The sequence below is a fragment of the Triticum dicoccoides genome, chromosome 2A, assembly GCF_002162155.2.
Source record: "Triticum dicoccoides isolate Atlit2015 ecotype Zavitan chromosome 2A, WEW_v2.0, whole genome shotgun sequence".
NCBI classification, from domain to species: domain Eukaryota; kingdom Viridiplantae; phylum Streptophyta; class Magnoliopsida; order Poales; family Poaceae; genus Triticum; species Triticum dicoccoides.
Window position 1 is genome coordinate 785,333,208 of NC_041382.1, and position 11,441 is coordinate 785,344,648.

Here is an 11,441-nt window from a genome sequence, read left to right on the forward strand (position 1 = left end):
AGTGGTGAGCCTGGGTTCTCAACGGCCCCCGACTGTTACTTTATGGTGGAGCGACAAGGCAGGTTGAGACCACCTAGGTGAGAGGTGGGCCTGGCCCTAGTCGGCGTCCGCAGTTACTTCAAAATAACACACTTAACGAGATCTTGGTATTTGATCTCAGTCTGGCCACAAGCCTATACGCACTAACCAACTACGCGGGAACAGTTATGGGCACTCGACGTCGTGGTATCAGCCGAAGCCTTCTTGACGTCGGCGACTGAGCAGCATGCGCCGGGTTGGACTGGAACGCCTGCTCTTGTATAAGGGAGGCTAGGTCTGCTCGCCGGCCGCGTACGCAACGTGCAGGTGTTCAATGGGCGATGGGCCCATACCCCTGCGCGCTTAGGATTTAGACCAGCGTGCTGACTGTTGGGGAACGTAGTAATTTCAAAAAAATTTCCTACGCACACGCAAGATCATGGTGATGCATAGCAACGAGAGGGGAGAGTGTTGTCTACGTACCCTCGTAGACCGAAGCGGAAGCGTTGATGCAACATAGAGGAAGTAGTCGTACGTCTTCCCGGTTCAACCGATCCAAGCACCGTTACTCCGGCACCTCCGAGTTCTTGGCACACGTTCAACTCGATGACGCACCCCGAGCTCCGATCCAGCAAAGCTTCGGAGAGGAGTTCCGTCAGCACGACGGCGTGGTGACGATGATGATGTTCTACCGGCGCAGGGCTTCACCTAAGCACTGCAACGATATGACCGAGGTGGAATATGGTGGAGGGGGGCACCGCACATGGCTAAGGAACGATCACGAAGATCAACTTTTTTGTGTCCATGAGGTGCTCCTTGCCCCCGTATATAAAGGAGTGGACGAGGGGAGGGCCGACCCTCTCTATGGCGCGCCCTAGGGGAGTCCTACTCCCACCGGGAGTAGGATTCCCCCTTTCCTAGTCCAACTAGGAGTCCTTCCATGTAGTAGGAGTAGGAGACAAGGAAGGGGAAGGGAGAAGGGAAAGAAGGAGGGGGCGCGGCCCCTCCCCCTAGTCCAATTCGGACTAGGCCTTGGGAGGGCGCGCGGCCTGCCCTAGGCAGCCCCTCTCTCTTTCCCGTATGGCCCAATAAGGCCCAATACTTCTCCCGGCTAATTCCCGTAACTCTCCGGTACTCCGAAAAATAGCCGAACCATTCGGAACCTTTCCGATGTCCGAATATAGTCATCCAATATATCGATCTTTATGTCTCGACCATTTCGAGACTCCTCGTCATGTCCCCGATCCCTTCCGGACTCCGAACTCCTTCGGTACATCAAAACTCATAAACTCATAATATAACTGTCATCGAAACCTTAAGCGTGCGGACCCTACGGTTCGAGAACAATGTAGACATGACCGAGACACGTCTCCAGTCAATAACCAATAGCGGAACCTGGATGCTCATATTGGCTCCTACATATTCTACGAAGATCTTTATCGGTCAGACCGCATAACAACATACGTTGTTCCCTTTGTCATCGGTATGTTACTTGCCCGAGATTCGATCGTCGTTATCCAATACCTAGTTCAATCTCGTTACCGTCAAGTCTCTTTACTCGTTCCGTAATACATCATCTCGCAACTAACTCATTAGCTGCAATGCTTGCAAGGCTTAAGTGATGTGCATTACCGAGAGGGCCCAGAGATACCTCTCCGACAATCAGAGTGACAAATCCTAATCTCGAAATACGCCAACCCAACATGTACCTTTAGAGACACCTATAGAGCACCTTTATAATCACCCAGTTACGTTGTGACGTTTGGTAGCACACAAAATGTTCCTCCGGTAAACGGGAGTTGCATAATCTCATAGTCATAGGAACATATATAAGTCATGAAGAAAGCAATAGCAACATACTAATCGATCGGGTGCTAAGCTAATGGAATGGGTCATGTCAATCAGATCATTCAACTAATGATGTGATCCCGTTAATCAAATAACAACTCTTTGTCCATGGTTAGGAAACATAACCATCTTTGATTAACGAGCTAGTCAAGTAGAGGCATACTAGTGACACTCTGTTTGTCTATGTATTCACACATGTATTATGTTTCCGGTTAATACAATTCTAGCATGAATAATAAACATTTATCATGATATAAGGAAATAAATAATAACTTTATTATTGCCTCTAGGGCATATTTCCTTCAGTCTCCCACTTGCACTAGAGTCAATAATCTAGATCACATCGCCATGTGATTTAACATTAATAGTTCACATCTTTATGTGATTGGTTCACATCTCCATGTGACTAACACCCAAAGGGTTTACTAGATTCAATAATCTAGTTCACATTGCTATGTGATTAAGACCCAAAAAGTGATCATGTTTTGCTTGTGAGAGAAGTTTAGTCAACGGGTCTGCCACATTCAGATCCGCATGTATTTTGTAAATTTCTATGTCAACAATGCTCTGCATGGAGCTACTCTAGCTAATTGCTCCCACTTTCAATATGTATCCAGATTGAGACTTAGAGTCATCTGGATCAGTGTCAAAACTTGCATCGACGTAACCCTTTACGACGAACCTTTTGTCACCTTCGTAATCGAGAAACATATCCTTATTCCAGTAAGGATAATTTTGACCGTTGTCCAGTGATCTAGTCCTAGATCACTATTGTACTCCCATGCCAATCAGTGTAGGGTATACAATAGATCTGGTACACAGCATGGCATACTTTATAGAACCTATGGCTGAGGCATAGGGAATGAGTTTCATTCTCTTTCTATCTTCTACCGTGGTCGGGCTTTGAGTCTTACTCAATTTCACACCTTATGACACAGGCAAGAACTCTTTCTTTGACTGTTCCATTTTGAACTACTTCAAAATCTTGTCAAGGTATGTACTCATTGAAAAAACTTATCAAGCATCTTGATCTATCTCTATAGATCTTGATGCTCAATATGTAAGCAGTTTCTTCGAGGTCTTTCTTTGAAAAAACTCCTTTCAAACACTCCTTTATGCTTTGTAGAATAATTCTACATTATTTTCGATCAACAATATGTCATTCACATATACTTATCAGAAATGCTGTAGTGCTCCCACTCACTTTCTTGTAAATACAGGCTTCACCGCAAGTCTGTATAAAACTATATCCTTTGATCAACTTATCAAAGCATATATTCCGACTCCGAGATGCTTGCACCAGTCCATAGATGGATCACTGGAGCTTGCATATTTTGTTAGCACCTTTAGGATTGACAAAACCTTCTGGTTGCATCATATACAACTCTTCTTTAATAAATCCATTAAGGAATGCAGTTTTGTTTATCCATTTGCCAGATTTCATAAAATGCGACAATTGCTAACATGATTCGGACAGACTTAAGCATAGATACGAGTGAGAAACTCTCATCGTTGTCAACACCTTGAACTTGTCGAAAACCTTTTGCGACAATTCTAGCTTTGTAGATAGTAACACTAGTATCAGCGTCCGTCTTCCTCTTGAAGATCCATTTATTTTCTATGGCTTGCCGATCATCGGGCAAGTCAACCAAAGTCCACACTTTGTTCTCATACATGGATCTCATCTCAGATTTCATGGCCTCAAGCCATTTCTCGGAATTTGGGCTCATCATCGCTTCCTCATAGTTCGTAGGTTCGTCATGGTCAAGTAACATGACATCCAGAACAGGATTACCGTACCACTTTGGTGCGAATCTCAATCTGGTTTACCTACGAGGTTCGGTAGTAACTTGATCTGAAGTTACATGATCATCATCATTAGCTTCCTCACTAATTGGTGTAGGAGTCACAGGAACAAATTTCTGTGATGAACTACTTTCCAATAAAGGAGAAGGTACAATTACCTTATCAAGTTTTCTACTTTCCTCCCACTCACCTCTTTCAAGAGAAACTCCTTCTCTGGAAAGGATCCATTCTCAGCAACGAATATTTTGCCTTCGGATCTGTGATAGAAGGTGTACCCAACATTTTCTTTAGGGTATCCTATGAAGACGCACTTTTCCAATTTGGGTTTGAGCTTATCAAGATGAAACTTTTTCACATAAGCATCACAACCCCAAACTTTAAGAAATGACAACTTTGGTTTCTTGCCAAACCACAGTTCATAAGGCGTCGTCTCAACGGATTTTGATGGTGCCCTATTTAACGTGAATGCAGCTGTCTCTAATGCATAACCCCAAAACGATAGTGGTAGATCGGTAAGATACATCATAGATTGCACTATATCCAATAAAGTACGGTTATGACGTTCAGACACACCATTATGCTGTGGTGTTTCAGGTGGCGTGAGTAGTGAAACTATTTCACATTGTTTTAACTGAAGAACAAACTCGTAACTCAAATATTTACCTCTGCGATCATATCGTAGAAACTTTTATTTTCTTGTCACGATGATTTTCTACTTCACTCTGAAATTCTTTGAACTGTTCAAATGTTTCAGACTTATGTTTCATCAAGTAGATATCCCCATATCTGCTCAAATCATCTTGTGAAGGTTAGAAAATAATGATACCTGCTGCAAGCCTTAATATTCATCGGACCACATACATCAGTATGTATGATTTCCAACAAATCTGTTGCTTGCTTCATTGTTCCGGAGAACGGCGTTTTAGTCATCTTGCCCATAAGGCATGGTTCGCAAGCATCAAGTGATTCATAATCAAGTGATTCCAAAATCCCATCAGCATGGAGTTTCTTCATGCGCTTTACACCAATATGACCTAAACGGCAGTGCCACAAATAAGTTGCACTATCATTATTAACTTCACATCTTTTGGTTTCAATATTATGAATATGTGTATCACTAAGATTGAGATCCAATGAACTATTTTCATTGGGTCTGTAACCATATAAGGTTTTATTCATGTAAACAGAACAACAATTTATTCTTTTACTTAAATGAATAACCGTATTACAATAAACATGATCAAATCATATTCATGCTCAACGCAAACACCAAATAACACTTATTTAGGTTCAACACTAATCCCGAAAGTATAGGGAGTGTGCGATGATGATCATATCAATCTTGGAACCACTTCAAACACACATCGTCACTTCACCCTTAACTAGTCTCTGTTCATTCTGCAACTCCCATTTCGAGTTACTACTCTTAGCAACTGAACTAGCATCAAATACTGAGGGGTTGCTATAAACACTAGTAAAGTACACATCAATAACATGTATATCAAATATACTTATGTTCACTTTGCCATCCTTCTTATCCGCCAATCACTTGGGGTAGTTCCGCTTCCAGTGACCAGTCCGTTTGCAGTAGAAGCACTTAGTCTCAGGCTTAGGATCAGACTTGGGCTTCTTCACTTGAGCAGCAACTTGCTTGCCGTTCTTCTTGAAGTTCCCCTTCTTCCCTTTGCCCTTTTCTTGAAACTAGTGGTCTTGTCAACCATCAACACTTGATGTTTTTCTTGATTTCTACCTTCGTCGACTTCAGCATCACGAAGAGCTTGGGAATTACTTTTGTCATCCCTTGCATATTATAGTTCATCACGAAGTTCTACTAACTTGGTGATAGTGACTAGAGAATTATGTCAATCACTATTTTATCTGGAAGATTAACTCCCACTTGATTCAAGTGATTGTAGTACCCAGACAATCTGAGCACATGCTCACTAGTTGAGCGATTCTCCTCCATCTTTTAGCTATAGAACTTGCTGGAGACTTCATATCTCTCAACTCGGGTATTTGCTTGAAATATTAACTTCAACTCTTGGAACATCTCATATGGTCCATGACGTTCAAAACGTCTTTGAAGTCCCGATTCTAAGCCATTAAGCATGGTGCACTAAACTATCAAGTAGTCATCATATTGAGCTAGCCAAATGTTCATAACGTCTGCATCTGCCCCTGCAATAGGTCTGTCACCTAGCGGTGCATCAAGGACATAATTCTTCTGTGCAGCAATGAGGATAAACCTCAGATCACGGATCCATTCCGCATCATTGCTACTAACATCTTTCAACACAATTTTCTCTAGGAACATATCAAAATAAACACAGGGAAGCAACAACGCGAGCTATTGATCTACAACATAATTTGCAAAATACTACCAGGACTAAGTTCATGATAAATTTAAGTTCAATTTAATCATATTACTTAAGAACTCCCACTTAGATAGATATCCCTCTAATCCTCTAAGTGATCACGTGATCCAAATCAACTAAACCATAACCGATCATCACGTGAAATGGATTAGTTTTCAATGGTGAACATCATTATGTTGATCATATCTACTATATGATTCACGCTCGACCTTTCGGTCTCCGTGTTCCGAGGCCATATCTGCATATGCTAGGCTCGTCAAGTTTAACCTGAGTATTCTGCGTGTGCAAAACTGGCTTGCACCCGTTGTAGATGGACGTAGAGCTTATCACACCCGATCATCACGTGGTGTCTGGGCACGACGAACTTTGGCAACGGTGCATACTCAGGGAGAACACTTCTTGATAATTAGTGAGAGATCATCTTGTAATGCTACCATCAATCAAAGCAAGATAAGATGCATAAAAAGATAAACATCACATGCAATCAATATAAGTGATATGGTATGGCCATCATCTTGTGCTTGTGATCTCCATCTCCGAAGCACCGTCATGATCACCATCGTCACCGGCGTGACACCTTGATCTCCATCGTAGCATCGTTGTCGTCGCGCCAATCTTATGCTTCTACGACTATCGCTACCGCTTAGTGATAAAGTAAAGCATTACAGGGCGATTGCATTGCATACAATAAAGCGACAACCATATGGCTCCTGCCAGTTGACGATAACTCGGTTACAAAACATGATCATCTCATACAATAAAATTTAGCATCATGTCTTGACCATATCACATCACAACATGCCCTTCAAAAACAAGTTAGACGTCCTCTACTTTGTTGTTGCAAGTTTTACGTGGCTGCTACGGGCTTAAGCAAGAACCAATCTTACATACGCATCAAAACAACAACGATAGTTTGTCAAGTTGGTGCTGTTTTAACCTTCGCAAGGACCGGGCGTAGCCACACTCGGTTCAACTAAAGTTGGAGAAACTGTCACCCGCAAGCCACCTCTGTGCAAAGCACGTCGGGAGAACCGGTCTCGCGTAAGCGTACGCGTAATGTCGATCCGGGCCGCTTCGTCCAACAATACCGCCGAACCAAAGTATGACATGCTGGTAAGCAGTATGACTTATATCGCCCACAACTCACTTGTGTTCTACTCGTGCATATAACATCAAACCATAAAACCTAGGCTCGGATGCCATTGTTGGGGAACGTAGTAATTTCAAAAAAAATTCCTACGCACACGCAAGATCATGGTGATGCATAGCAACGAGAGGGGAGAGTGTTGTCTACGTACCCTCGTAGACCGAAGCGGAAGCATTGATGCAACATAGACGAAGTAGTCGTACGTCTTCCCGGTTCAACTGATCCAAGCATCGTTACTCCGGCACCTCCGAGTTCTTGGCACACGTTCAGCTCGATGACGCACCCCGAGCTCCGATCCAGCAAAGCTTCGGGGAGGAGTTCCGTCAGCACGACGGCGTGGTGACGATGATGATGTTCTACCGGCGCAGGGCTTCGCCTAAGCACTACAACGATATGACCGAGGTGGAATATGGTGGAGGGGGGCACCGCACACGGCTAAGGAACGATCACGAAGATCAACTTTTTTGTGTCCATGAGGTGCTCCCTGCCCCCGTATATAAAGGAGTGGAGGAGGGGAGGGCCGGCCCTCTCTATGGCGCGCCCTAGGGGAGTCCTACTCCCGCCGGGAGTAGGATTCCCCCTTTCCTAGTCCAACTAGGAGTCCTTCCATGTAGTAGGAGTAGGAGACAAGGAAGGGGAAGGGAGAAGGGAAAGAAGGAGGGGGCGCGGCCCCTCCCCCTAGTCCAATTCGGACTAGGCCTTGGGGGGCGCGCGGCCTGCCCTAGGCAGCCCCTCTCTCTTTCCCGTATGGCCCAATAAGGCCCAATACTTCTCCCGGCGAATTCCCGTAACTCTCCGGTACTCCGAAAAATACCCGAACCACTTGGAACCTTTCCGGTGTACGAATATAGTCGTCCAATATATCGATCTTTATGTCTCGACCATTTCGAGACTCCTCGTCATGTCCCCGATCCCATCCGGGACTCCGAACTCCTTCGGTACATCAAAACTCATAAACTCATAATATAACTGTCATCGAAACCTTAAGCATGCGGACCCTACGGTTCGAGAACAATGTAGACATGACCGAGACACGTCTCCGGTCAATAACCAATAGAGGAACCTGGATGCTCATATGGGCTCCTATATATTCTACGAAGATCTTTATCGGTCAGACCGCATAACAACATACGTTGTTCCCTTTGTCATCTGTATGTTACTTGCCCGAGATTCGATTGTCGGTATCCAATACCTAGTTCAATCTCGTTACCGGCAAGTCTCTTTACTCATTCCGTAATACATCATCTCGCAACTAACTCATTAGCTGCAATGCTTGCAAGGCTTAAGTGATGTGCATTACCGAGAGGGCCCAGAGATACCTCTCCGACAATCAGAGTGACAAATCCTAATCTCGAAATACGCCACTCCAACATGTACCTTTGGAGACACCTGTAGAGCACCTTTATAATCGCCCATTTACGTTGTGACGTTTGGTAGCACACAAAGTGTTCCTCCGGCAAACGGGAGTTGCATAATCTCATAGTCATAGGAACATGTATAAGTCATGAAGAAAGCAATAGCAACATACTAAACGATCGGGTGCTAAGCTAATGGAATGGGTCATGCCAATCAGATCATTCACCTAATGATGTGATCCCGTTAATCAAATAACAACTCTTTGTTTATGGTTAGGAAACATAACCATCTTTGATTAACGAGCTAGTCAAGTAGAGGCATACTAGTGACACTCTGTTTGTCTATGTATTCACACATGTATTATGTTTCCGGTTAATACAATTCTAGCATGAATAATAAACATTTATCATGATATAAGGAAATAAATAATAACTTTATTATTGCCTCTAGGGCATATTTCCTTCACTGACCTCTCTGTTGTGCCTAGGTGGGGCTGCGACGTGTTGATCTTCCGAGGCCGGGCAAAGTGTGTCCGGACAAAGGGGATTGAGCGTGTTGGGAAATGTGGTGCACCCCTGCAGGGAAGTTGATCTATTCTAATAGCCATGTCCCTCGGTAAAGGGACGACCCGGAGTTGTACCTTGACCTTATGACAACTAGAACCGGATACTTAATAGAACACACCCTTCCAAGTGCCAGATATAACCGGTGATCGCTCTCTCACAGGGCGACGAGGGGAGGATCACCGGGTAGGATTATGCTATGCGATGATACTTGGTGAACTTACCACCTACTCTCTTCTTCTGCTGCAAGATGGAGGTTACCAGAAGCGTAGTCTTCGATAAGACTAGCTATCTCCCTCTTATTCTGGCATTCTGCAGTTCAGTCCACATATGCTACCCCTTTTCCATTTGATACCAATGCATGCATATGTAGTGTAGTTCCTTGCTTGCGAGTACTTTGGATGAGTACTCACGGTTGCTTTGCTCTCCCTTTTCCTCCTTCCTATACACGATTGCTGCGACCAGACGTTGTAGTCCAGGGGCCAGACGCCACTGTCGATGACGACTCCTACTACTCGAGAGGCACCTACTACTACGTGCAGGCCGCTGACGATGATCAGGAGTAGTTTAGGAGGATCCCAGGCAAGAGGCCTGCGCCTCTTTCGATCTGTATCCCAGTTTGTGCTAGCCTTCTTAAGGAAAACTTGTTTAACTTATGTCTGTACTCAGATATTTTTGCTTCCGCTGACTCGTCTATGATCGAGCTCTTGTTTTTGAGCCCTCGAGGCCCCCTGGCTTGTAATATGATGCTTGTATGACTTATTTTATTTTTAGAGTTGTGTTGTGATATCTTCCCGTGAGTTCCTGATCTTGATCGTACATGTTTGCATGTATGATTAGTGTACGATCAAATCGGGGGCGTCACAAGTTGGTATCAGAGCCGACTGCCTGTAGGAATCCCCCTTCCATACTCCTTGGCCGAAGTTGAGTCTAGTCATTACAAAACTTTTACTAACATGGCTGTGTGGCTTACGGGCCCACGTCGCCATTTGGGTGGTATTAGGATCTTTTATTCCTCGTCTATACTCTGGGACTCTGATCTGTCTTCTATTCGGGTTAAAAGATTTTGCTAACTCTAACTTTAGGTTCTCGTAATTACTTCCTTCCGGAGAGCCCCTTATTACAGATGATCGTCTGCCGCACCAGAAGATTCCGAGGTTACTCTACGATGTTCTCCCGAGACACTTGTACCCATCGTCTTTGCAATTCCCTACCACCGTATCCTTATGGATAACTACATACACTTGCCATTCATACGATCATTCCCCGTTGATCTTTTTATACCTCGAATTTCTCTCTATTGTTCCGAGAATACTTGTGCCTACTGCCTTGCAGTTCCTTGCCACCTCAATACCCCTACGGATAATTCCTCATACTTACCAAGTATCGCTCATCCCCAGTTGTTCATGTGTTTCAGAAAGGTCTTTGAAATACTATTCAATCTTCCAAAAATCCTCAGCAACTTATTGCTCTTGAAATTCTCGCTTGCTGCATTATGGTTAACCCCATAAGTAATCTTATTGGCATCCTTTGTCACTATCATTTTGAGTCCATTGATTCAATAAGTTGCGAATGCTTGCAATCCTTAGTCGGATCCTAGAATTCATCCTTCCGGCTCAGGCGTCATTTTAAACATGAGTTGGTTCTCGACCAATCAAATTGCCCATGATTGTACCTCTAAGAGTATTCAACTTATCCATCCCTAGTCAGAGCATTGCTTCTGATCCCTTGACTTGGAATTAATAATTCCTTTCCATTTCATCCTTGAGTTAGTCAGTTGTTTCTATAACCTTATCTCCTTGCATTCCTTCTTCCTCTGAATGAGTACCGATACTCACATCAGCCCCGTAGTGGACAACCAGACCCTTTACCGGGTTATTATCCGACAGTGTCCTTCACATCCAAAATTCTTGTGAGTTCTTTCCCTGATACATAATGCCTTTGGTAAATTGTATCCTCTACTTTAGTAAACCATGCTCTGCTTCTGAGCTTGTGTTATTTACTCTTGAAGTTCGTGGTATATGTTCCTAAGATGCCCCTATGGGTTGAACCTATGCCTTCTTTAGTCTGTGTGAACCCGAAGTTTATGCGGGTTATATCTACTGGTGTTTTGCCAGATAAATTTTCAACTCCATAACTTCTTTGAAGATGGGAAGTGAATGAAAGGTTAGGCATTGAAGAAGTGGGAGTCGACCTTGAACTTTGCGTTCATGCCCATGGACACGATGCAGATATTTTCGTGGAAGCTTCTCATGAAAATAATTACCCCCTTGTTACAAGTTCATCTTGTATCAGTGGTTTGATCATTTACAATTGTGGTTCCGACCA